Raw genomic sequence first — 12,133 nt, 5'->3', positions numbered from 1 at the left:
GCGCGGAGACGGGGCTTCCCGGGCCAGCGTCCCCGCCGGGCGGTCCCCTCGCTCCTCCCGTGACTCCGGTTCCCCCCGACCCCGATCCCTACTCACCCGCCCAGGTCTCGGTCAGGGCCAGGGCCCCCGAGAACACCAGGAGGAGGGTTCGGGGTGCCATGACCACCATCCTCAGAGCCCGGGGCGATCTGAGCCTCAGCGGGTTCCTGGGGAGTTTATAACCGGGAACCCCGACGGCGCTGATTGGCTCCAGTGAGAACAGAGCGCCCAATGGGAGTGAGAGCTGGGGTCACGTCAGGAGTGTCCGGGCAGAAGAACACGACCGGGTTGGGAGAACGGAACTCTGCCCTTGGAACTGAGACCCCAGACTTTGCCCTGACCCTTTTGTCTTGCACTGTGAGCTCTTTGTCACCTCGTTCCCCTGAGGCCTGGACAGAAGCTGGGAAGTCAGAGGTTCTCAGATGTTTATTTAGGTTTCAGGATCTTATATGCTCTTAGGAATTAATGAGGATCCCAAAAGAAATTTTGTTTATGTGGATTATCTCTCACTATAAGATCGCAGGATTTTCATGTCTGCTTATTCAGTCTGTTATTTTAGCTGAAGTTTATGAAAAAAATTTAGCCTTACATAAATATTTAGGTGGAATATTTTTAATAACGTTTTCAATCATGGGCATTCATGTTTAATACTACACTGAAATGACACATTTTAGCGTCCTAAAGGCTATTTGCAAGGTGAAACCTGAAACTGAATATTTTATGTTCCGTTACATTGAAATCTGTGTTTATCTAGTACGTTGCATTGATCTTGCACTAATGCATGGTTTTTTAAAGTAATGCTGTTTCACCAGATGACAATATGGAACTAACTCTTTGTAGAACTTTAAATTACAAATTATTTTAAAAATTGCATGTGTTGGGCCAGCAGGTGGCAGAGAGTTTAAGACACTGGACTCCCACAGGGCAGAGTGGGAGGTTTGAGTTCTTGACCCTAAGGCTTGAAAATCAGGCTCAGCAGCCAGGCTGTTGTGGGTGCCTGACATCCCCAGAGAGGAATGGAGCAGAAGGGACTGATGGGTGGTCAGCCCTGGGAAAACAGTGTCTCACTTTCCTTTGTTCTTGCTCTATCTCCAAGGAGTGCACGTGCCCTATGACAAAAACTTTTAAAAAGACATGTTAATGGTAATGGTAGTAAATATAAATTTTCCAATAGTCTAATTTTCTCTTGGAAGTTTTCATTTTAACATTGGCACAATTACTCAGTGGATTATCTCGTAGAGACAATATTCAGCCGAATATTCAAATGTCAAACGTGTCAGTGAAATGTCCAAGTCTAAATAATCAGACCATCTCTGTCATTCATTCTTTCAAGGAAACTTGCTATTCTATTAAAATGGAGTTAATATAGCTCAAAAAATTATTTCCCTGACACAAGCAGCCTACTTTGGAATAGAGTTGAAGTGCTTTGTGCACATTTCCCATTGAATCATGTAGGACATTTAGGAGTGTGGGCACTAGAATGAAGATTCAATAAAGTTCATCACTTTTTTGTTCTTTGGTAAATTTTTGCTATAGAGCGTGTGCGCTTGCCAGAGAGAGACAGGGACAGAAATAGGGTGGGGGGAGAGGGAGCAGGAGAAACGGCCCACCTCCCCCCAGGGAGGGTGACCACTCTGCAATTACTACTCCTCTTACAGCAGGAAAAACTGATTTTAACGCTGTGTTTTGCTTTACTTTATTCCTCTTTCTTACACTCTCAGAGTTAACTGGTGCTTGCAGCTTCTGTAACTAATGTAATCTGTAACTATTGTAAGAAATAAGGTCTGAAGTAAGCCTGTTTGCTTAGAAGGGGAAATTCAAGCCACTGCTTTAGATAATGGTCACAAAAATGCAACAGGAAGGGTCCCAGGTGAGAAATGGGAATGTTTTTTCAAGGGACATGATGTAACAGGTTAATTCTGGAAATTGTAATAATGTTATTGTTTGCCATAATAGTCACTCAGGGATGTTTAAATTGTTTTGTTAAGCAGTGGACTCCCACATGGCTGACCACAGTTTGAGTTCTGGACCTGGTGGCTTGCTTTCTCACTTTCCCTCTCTTTCTCACTTTGTCCCTCTCTGGTCAAATTAAAATAAATAAAGTTAAATAAAATAATTCTTTTTTAAAAAAAAAACAATGTAGCTTAAATAAAATACGTTGTAGCTTCTTTTAATCTTTCAATGTACGTCACAAGCCTGAGTTAACAGTTTCACTGTCACCATAAAAACAAAAACAGGCTCACACATGTCATGTGAAAGGAACAGGTGCAGGACCAGCAGATGGCATAAGGACTACGTCACTGGACTCCCACATAGTCTTCCACGGTTTGAGTCCCAGACCCGGCAGCTTACACTCACTCTGGGCGTGTGTATATGTGTGCCCAAGATCCCAAGAGGAGAATGGAGGAGAAGGGATGGTGGCACAGCCATCCCCCCAGAGGGTGATTTTTTGCTTTCTGTCTCTCTGTCTCTGTCTTTCTGGTGAGCACACAAGCCCTATAGCAAAACACAAGCCCTATAGAAAAAACCTCAAAAAAAAAAAAAAAAAAAAAAAAAGAAAATGAAAAAAAAGAGAAAGGAACAGGTGCACAGAACAATTCTGGGAAAATCATGACGGTGAGAGGAACACTGACCTAGCTAAATTTATGTTATAGATAACAGTGGATAAGTGGAAAATTCTGTCTGGGAGCTGCTTGTGAGCTTGTTAGCTCTTGGCCATTCCCTGTGCCTGAAAACAGCTAAATGACCTCTGTTTATCCCTTTATACTTCACCTCCCAGTTTTCCACAGAAATGGGTGCTGGATTTTTAGCTGACAACATTTCAGTCTCCTCTTGGATTTTGGGCATACATGCATGCACCCAGTATGATTTTCAAGGTGCTGGGTCTGGGACTTGAACAGCAAAGTCAGCCGTGTGGGACCCAGCCACATACCTGACACCATCCGCCGACTCTAAAGGTAATAATCTGTAATACTCCAACCAGGCAATGCTGATCTGAACCAACTTGTTTTCTTCTTCACGTCAGTGGTGAAGAACACAATAGCTACTATTGCAGTTTAACACCCTAGCCTTTATTTTTGCTGTTTTAACTTTAGTGCAAATAATGTCTTAGTGATGTTATAAAAACTAGTTTGGCCTTGTAGATTCTATGAACGGTGAGTTTCGGCACCCTCCAGTATTCCACAGACTCTGCTTTGAGAACTGCTATTCCGGGTAAACCTTTCAGGGTTCCCAACCGGCTCCAGCCTCTGCCTCTTGCCAGAAGCCCTCCCCTGAGCTGGATTCCTGCTTCCCAAAACTGAGCTTAGGGCTCTACCCTGGGCTCTTCTAGAAGAGAATCTGGCCCCTGGATATTTGATGTCAGAGTGTCCCCAAGTCTGGGACATGTGACGGGACACATGTTTCCCCCTTGAAACTGGAGCGGTTTGTACCTGAGGCACCAGAGAACTGCACCGATGGCCCACTTGGCTCTGTGTGTCCTTATCGCAGACGGGAGTCTGATGCGTCTGTGTGAGAGCTAATCGTGACCCTTTACTGATCCATCCGATGAGCTTCCCTTGACTCCCACACAGCATCCAGCACCGCGTTCCTAGTCTGTCAGGCTGCTGTGACAAAGATGCCTAAGACCAGGTGGTTTGTGAGCAACAGAGACTTATTTCTCACAGTTCTGGAGGCTGAGAAGTCCAAGATGCTGACCACATCCCTGTCTGGTGAGGGTCCCCCTCTTCAAAAGCAGCTGTGTCCTCACCTGGCAGAGGGGCAAGGCAGCAGTGGGGAGCTCTTTTATTATCCCAGCTCCCTGACCCCAGTCATGAGAGCTCCCCCTCATGATATAATCACCTCCCCCAACCTCATGTCCTAACACCACCTCACTGGGGATCAGGTTTCAGTGTATCAGTACAAAGGTGTCCGGGAGAGCTTGTTGGGACCTATGGGCTTCAGTTGGAAGATTTTGAGAAGTGAGGAAGTGAGCATTTGGTCTAGATTAGGAATTTTCTTTTCTTTTATTGTTTAAATGATTGTTTATTTAACTTTATTAATTATTATGTTAAATTTATTATTATTATTATTTTCTTCTACTATGGAGCATGTGCACTCACCAGAGAGAGACAGAGAGAGAGGGAGGGAAAGTGAGAAAGCAAGTCACCAGGTCAGAGACTCAAACTGTGGTCAGCCACGTCGGAATTTCAAAAAGCGGAAGTGATTCTGTGACTGAGTGCCCCAATAACCAATAAATCTTACCTATAATGAATGTGGGTGAGAACAGGGGTAAAACCATAATTGGTAAAGAAACAGCGTCACCAGTGTCGGCCAGCACGGGGAGATGTCAGTGTCCCGTGAGGTGCACAGAGCCGGGGTTCTGTCTGCACTCTGAACACAGTTCTGCAGGGGTCCTGTGTAGTCTCGCGTTATCATGGCCTCCGTGCTCTTGTCTGACGTTGTTTGTGACGTGCTCCATGTCCACAGGAGAAGGACCTGGCCGCCTGTCCACACAGGGCAGCAGCGCCACACTGAGGCTGAGGTCGGGCCAGTCCCAGATGTCGGGAGCTGCTTTTCCTTCTCTCTTTCTTTTCTCTTTTAAAATTTACTACAGGGCACATGTTCTCACCAGAGAGAAACAGAAAAGAGGGACAGGGAGAAAGTACCTCCCAGTGGGGTACCGCCAGGCAGAATCCCTTCTCCTTCCTTTCTCCATCCTGTCAGGGTCTGGGGCATGCACACATGCACACATGAACACACGTGCACACTCATACACACATACACACATGTGTTTTTCATGCCAGTGGGGCTAGTACTCACATTGCATGCTTGGCCATGTGGAATCCAGTTCCCATAACCACGAGGCCACAAGGCTGGCCTGCTTCTTTCTTAAATTCAGTATTTTTAAGTACTTAGATTGCAACTGGGCAAAAATAACCAATATTTGGAAGTAAATTCGTATAGATTAAATGCAGATATCAAACTAGTAGTAGATGTGAAAAAAAAAAAAAGAAAGAAAATGAAAATGTAAAGTTAGAAACGGGAATAAGGACCAGGAGTTAGTACAATGGCTATGTCACTGGTCTTCCATGTAGCTGACCGAGGTTCGAGTGGCTTAAACTCGCGCCAGCCACGTGTGCATACGTGCCCAAGATCCCGAGAGGAGAATGGAGGAGAAGGGATTGCGGCATGGCCATCCCCCCTGGGGGGTGATTTCTCGCTTTCTGTCTCTCTGTCTCTGTCTTTCTGTCGAGCACACGCATTCTATAGCAAAAAAAAAGGGGGGGAATAAAATTTTTTATTGATTTGGCAAAGATGCAAGTAAGTGGTGACAGCAGTGGCTCCATGGCGGGAAAGTCTACTGTCATCAAAGTCACTGGGGCTGAAAGCTGGGGTACACACCGCCTCAGTACAGTTATGGATTTTTTCATGAGCAATAGACACAGAGAGAAAGACAGAGGAACAAAGAGCCAGCACCCCAACAGCATCCACTCCTCAATCTGCCCCACCCCAGCCAGCCAGACCGAGTCAGGGCGTGCACGTGCCTGGCACATCAGGGCAGCCTCAGGTCAGGATCCTGGGCCTCTCCGAGTGGGCCAGCCCCACAGCGCTGCGGGTCCCTGTGCCGCTGACCCCGGGGTACAACATTTCTAAAGAGGACTTCTGTAACACTCAGCAATTGAAACATTCTAATATTTCCAAGCACTAATTTCCTTTATGGGACTTTATCCCAAGAAGATAATCATACGTGTTCTTGAATAGTGTTTTATTTTTCAAAGCAAAAAATATGGCAATAATCTAAATGCTGTGCGAACGCTCTGGTGGCAGGTGTGACAGTGGACATCTAGCGTGTCTCAGGCGCTGATGTCGGGCCTGTACTGAGAGGGACCGATGAAAGCCCAGAGCCGATCCACAAGGAACCTTTGTGACCTTTTCTGCAGACTGAACAGGACTCAGAGCTGAGGGGGCAGTGGAGCCGGGGTGCTTAGGGGTGTCCTATCAGAGCCTTGCTGACTCACCTCACATGGATTCCCGACCCACCAGGTGATGGTGATGATTCTGCACCAGCGAGTGAACAGCGTCAGTGTCCCAGTAAATTCTGTGACAGGGGGCCTCTGGACTCAGGGCCCAGGAGGACATCGGGAGCTGTGTGACCCCTGAGTAGCCCCACTGCAACCTGTTCACGCAGCACGCACTGCAGGGCCTCTGCTGAGTCAGGAGACCTGCTGGACATGAGGGTGCAAGGAGTGCAGGGGGAGTCTTGGGACAGGACACCTGCCCTGACCGTGACAACTTCACGGGGCAAGGAAACAGCTTTGGGGGACAGACAATGTCGGAGCAGTGCCATGCAGATTCCAAGGGGCAGTATATTCAACAAAGAATTCTGCACCAAGTCAGAGTTAGAATAAGTGCTAGGGCAGCCTAAATCCATTTTCTGGTGTTTAGGGTTTCAGTATTTTACTTTCCATGTTCCGAGGGTTCTGTTGGAAGAAGTGGGAAACAGATGATGGAGAAAACCATAAAAGAGGACACGTAGGTTCCAAGGGACACATGGGATCCAGGTGACAGTGGAGCCAGCAAAGGGGTGACACAAAGGGCTGCCCAGGATGAGAGGAAGGAGGCCCGACGTCAGCCCTGCCCAGGTGTGCAGGCGTCCGGTCCACGAGTACAGGACTGAGGGCTGGGGACAGGCATCTCCTGGAGATGACGCTGGGGAGCTACAGGCGAGGCTCGCATGTGTCCATGGACTGCTCAGTCTGCTCTAGCAGAGCACACAGGTGTGGGAAATTGAAGGAACAGAATATATTTTCTTAGGTACGGAGCCTGGGAGTCCAGGGTGAAGGCAGCCTCATTGAGCAAGAATCTGCCGTGTCCCCACATGGGGGGAGGGGAGGGGCACCAGGAAGGCAAGAGAGGTGAGCAGGGTGCCCTCCTGTGAGGATGGTGTCCCTGTGATCAGGAGGCAGAGCCCCCATGGCCCAGACACCTCCGTGTAGGCCCAGCTCCCAGCACCACCCTGGGGATCAAGTTTCCAACCTGAACTCTGGGGCCATATTCAAACTATAGCAGAGGCTGGGAGAGTTAGGGAGAGACGCTGTGATGATACAACGGGAATTAAACCAATGAAGGAGCAGCACATTTACCAACTCCAGGGAACCTGGGAAATCAGCTCAGGGGAGAAAAGTAACCATGGCTGACAGTCTAGGGGTGACTGGCATTGTTGTGGTCATGTGAGCTTCAAATTCATAAAGTAATTGTCAGGAATACAGGGATGTGTGAAGGGAGCTCTCCACTTACGATGTCACATGAAACTGACAGAGGAGGAGCCTGTCCACGTGCTCTTTAGAGGCACAGACGTCACAGGCCACAGTAAGAACCAGGCAGAAGTAAAGCAGGATGTTCTGGGGGTCAAATTAGCCGGGTCCTTGGACGATTGAGGACATCTGTGTTCTCAGCAACTCTCCTAGAAGTATTTGAGTTTTTTGGTTGTTGTTGAGAGATTTTCACTACCTGGCATGTGTGCTCACTGGAGAGACAGAGACAGAAAGGAGAAATCACCGCCCCCCTCAGGGGGATGGCCACACTGCAATCCCTTCTCCATTCTCCTCTCCAGATCTCGGGCACGCACGCACACGTGCCTGAAGTGAGGGTTTTGGGTTCTTTTTCTTTTTTTCCCCCCTGATTAAAAATAGGAAAGATTTAATCAAAGCAACAGATAGTTCAGAACCACTGAAGCCCTGCCATTACTTCATTATAGACGTAAGCATGTACTTGGCTTGGTTGGAATAGAAATCATCTTCACTAAAATAGGACTGATGATTAAATGAAAAGTTTGTAAGATTATAAGATCCTAAGTGAGTGTTGCGATATGTGATGAAATGTTTGATTTTGGCATTTAGTCTAGGGAACCTGATGCCACGACCCTAGGTCTGGGACTTGAAACACGGTCGATGACATGGGAGTCTAGTGACGTAACCATTACACTACCTGCTGGTCTGAACTGTTTGAAAACACTGTCCATGTATATATGATGTTAAAAAGAGAACATGAGTAGATGGACTTGGGAACTGTCCTGCAGGGGTGTCACAGAGAAGGGGCAGCAGTTGGAGGGAGCCCTGAGGTCAGGTGGATGCTTTTTATGGGAGGATTCTGTTTTGACCTACTGAGTTTAGCTCTTGTGCCTTAATGGCAGGGACTGTGGCAGGTTTGTGTTAGAGGGTGTCCTGCTCACCTCTCCTGCCCTCCTCTTGCCCTTCGTCTTTCCCCATGTGAGGACACAGCAGATTCTTGCCAAATGCGGCTGACTTCACCCTGGACTCCCCAGTCTCCACTCCCCAGGAGTGGATGTGACAGCAGAGTGGAAATTGATGGTGTAGGGAGGGAAGCCTGATCTTGTCCTAGTGCAGTGGTGGCCTTAGACAGGGGAAGGACTCCCCTCCCCCCACCATCACTGGGGAGGGCTGAGGAGACGGAGCTGTGGGGGGATGTGGGATGATGACACAGTTCTCACCTGAGTCCTCTTCTCAGGGAGAAAGGAATCAGCTAGGAGTGGGGAAGGACTGGAGGGGTCTGAGGAGGAAGGAGAAAGTGAGAAAAACCCTCAGGGAGTGTAAGACTAAACTGACCTGGGAAATGGCTACCGCAGAGTGAAAAGCTTGAGGCCACTGAGGTTGTGCTGTCACCTGACAGCAAGAAAGATCTGAAACTCAGGCGGCAGCAGGAGGATACAGAAAAGAAGAAAATGCAACAAATATCTCTGGATATGAGGTTTATGTTCTATTTCAGTCATTTTTTTCTATTAGCATTTTATCATATTTCTTTGTTTATACTTTCTTTTATTTTTTTTATTTTTTTTTTAGAGGTTTTTGCCTTAGGGCGGGGGTGCTCACTAGAGAGACAATGAGAGGGAAAGTGAAAAATTATATCCTCCTGGGTGATGGCGACAGATCGACACCACCACCCTCCATTCTCCTCTATTCTCCTCCTGGGATCTTGGGGACACATGCATCCGCACCTGGTGTGATTTTCAAGCCACCAAGTCTGGAACTCAAACCATGGTCAGCCATGAGTCCAAACAATGTAACTGCTCCACCATCTGCTGGCCCCCACCTTTCATCATTCTCTGCAGCGAATATACATGATATCAAAAGCAAAACCACTGAGCATTATTGCACATGACTTCTCCTCCTTTCCTTTATCCACTCACTGACCTGGTGAGGGAAGGCGTCACAAATTCACCATCCTTCAAAGACACAGAGCCATTTAAGCAATCTGTCTCTTCCTGTGTGTGCATAACATCCTTGCAGATTTATGGCAGCACTTTTCTGGGGGTATTGCTTTCTGGTTGGCTATTATTATTATTATTAATGGTCACATGGTAGTTATACAATCTGTGGGATGCAGTTTGACTTTTCAATACATTAATACAGTGCATAATTACCAAATCATAGTAATTAGCGTACGTATGTGTCAAACATTTAGCATTACTCTGTCCTGAGAATGTTCAAAACTCTCTGTAGGTCAGTGCACTGTCCAGAGGAAGCTGGATCCCACCTGGCTTATCAGGGTTTGAGTCCCAACCCTGATGGCTTGAGAGACATGCCAGGTGCAGGTGCATGTGCCCAAGGTCCTGAGGAGATGACGAAGCAGAGGAAAAAGGGTCGCAGGATGACCAAGCTCCACAGCCAGTGCCTCTTCTCTTTCTCTCTCATGTGTGCACAGATACACGCTGGCTTTCCTGGGTTTCTATTCTGCGGAATCTGCCTTGGTGAATGTTTCCTGTGAGCCTGAGACGTGTGTTCTGCTGGTGCCTAAAGTAACGCACAGGTGTCAGTTATACCACGTGATTGACGGCTACCCTGAGCACAGCTCTGCCTGAGGGCTTTCTGCTTGCTGGGTCTATTTGTAAGAGGAGGGTGTTGAAGTCTCCAAATATAATAATGGATTCACCTAATTTTCTTTGAATATCTATCAGTTTTAACTCACATATTTGATACTTCGTTTTTACATACATAAAATTTTAAAAATTGTGTCTTTTTGAGAATTTTTCCACTTATCATTAAGCAGTGGCCCTTTTAATCCCTGATAATTTTCTTTGTTCTGACATGATCTCTGTTTTAATGTACCAATAGTTTCTCCAGGTTTTTTTGATTAGTATTGGCATGGGAGGTATTTCTTTTATTTCCTTTTTTAAATTTTTTATTTATTTATTTATTTTTAGTTTTTGCTGTAGGGCATTTGCACTCACTGGAGAGAGACAAAGAGAGAGGAAGAAAGTGGGAAATCACCCCCCACACACCTCTTCCTGGGGGATGGCCGTGCCACAGTCCCTTCTTCTCCATTCTTTCTTTTTTTTTTTTGATTATTTATCACTCTGATTTAATCATTATGCATTGTATTCTTATACTGAAAATACTATTGTATCCCATCAAAACATACAATTAATGTGTCATTTTTAAAATAAAACATAATAGGGACCAGCAGTTAGCGTAATGGCTATGTCGCTGAACTCCCATGTAGTCGACCACGGTTTGAGTCCCGGATCCAGTGGCTTAAACTCACACAGGGCGCATGTACATGCGTGCCCAAGATCCCGAGAGGAGAATGGAAAAGGGATTGCGCCATGCCCACCCCCCCAGGGGGTGATTTTTCACTTTCTGTCTCTGTCTCTCTCTGTCTATCTGGCAAGCACACATGTCCTATAGCAAAAACCTCTCCAATAATAATAATAATAATAATAAATAAAACATAATAAAAAAGAGAGTTGTCCCATGGCTTAATGGTTAGGGAAGCTGGATTCCATGTGGCTTGGAAAAAATCCTGGGAGCTGGGACTAGAGCATGCATGCCCTATAGCAAATTGAAAAATAATGAAATTATATAAATAATTCTTCAGGGAAAAAAATGCTGAGTATGTGTGCTTGCACGCCCAGAATCCTGACAGGATGAAGAAATAGAAGAGGGATGTGGTGTGACCACGCCCACTGCCCCCCTCTCTCTGGTGAGTGTACACACCCAATGAAAAGGAAGAGTGAATGAACCCTCGAAAAATATAATTTTCTGTCTGTAGCTGAAAAGTGTATAAAGGTGCTCATCAAGACATTTAGAAGAATGTTCATAGCGTTCTCAATATCCAAAACACACAACATACAAAAATTGGAAACACAAATATCGATCAACAGATTAGTCATGTACCATATAATGAATTACTATGTAGCAATAAGAAGTTACTGAGAGCACCCAGTTAATCCCGAGCAATGTGCTGAGCATACGGTATGAGTGCATTAGTATGAAGCTCAAAACAGATGACAGAAAGTCAGGTACCTGGTTTGGAAGAAGTAGAGGGAAACTGGGATGCTGGAAATGTTCCACAGCTACAATTTATGTAGTGGTCACAAGGTAATTCACCTTTAAATTTCATTGAGCTACTGTATAGTTCAGATTTATGAATCTGCTGACTTCATATGTATTAATGATTTGTTATCAACAAAAATGAAAGAAAAAAATGCAATTTCACAAGTGTCTGGACCTAACACTGCACTGACTTAGTGCAAGTTCCGTGGGCCACACACACTGGAAACCCGACACCTTTTCTGCATTCTTTTAGTCACAAGACAATTTTAAACTCAGGGTACCAGCAAGGGAATATAATATGAAAGGGAACATTCTCCGGATAAGAATATAAAATGAAAGCGAACATTCTCGGTCCTAAAACATTGGGCTTTAAACGTCCAAGATCGACGGTGCTATTTTAAGACAGCCCGAATTCATTCCACCCCAATGAAGGCCTTCCCTGAGGAGCAAGGTCACATCCCTTGGCCATTTCTCAGAAGCAGCTGGAAGACACCTCCTCCTAAAGGCGCCCAGGGTTTCAGAAGGCTGCAGGACCCCGCGGGGGGCCCCAGGCACCTCCCCGGGCAGAAGCCGGGCTGCGGGCTCAGGGACGCCGGCCCGGGCTGGGCGGCCTTTCCAGGAGCCTCGGCGGCGGCTCCGGCCACGCACTCCCACGTCGCAGCCGTCGGTCCCGGGTCGCGGACAGAGCGGCTTTCACGGAGGTCCCCGCCCGCGGGTCTGCGCGCCCAGGGCAGGGGTGGCAGCCGCGGCCCCCCCCCCCC

General features: G+C 46.7%; 1 pseudogene; it reads right to left on the bottom strand.

Moving 5' to 3' along the window:
* LOC102502643 (patr class I histocompatibility antigen, A-126 alpha chain-like) overlaps nucleotides 1–4,455 on the bottom strand; it is a 6,824-nt pseudogene extending 2,369 nt beyond the window's left edge.
* Nucleotides 4,456–12,133: the final 7,678 nt, after the last annotated feature.

Source organism: Tupaia chinensis, unplaced genomic scaffold (assembly GCF_000334495.1).
Source record: "Tupaia chinensis unplaced genomic scaffold, TupChi_1.0 Scaffold143271_1, whole genome shotgun sequence".
NCBI classification, from domain to species: Eukaryota; Metazoa; Chordata; class Mammalia; order Scandentia; family Tupaiidae; genus Tupaia; species Tupaia belangeri.
This window is presented reverse-complemented; position numbering and strand designations above follow the sequence as displayed.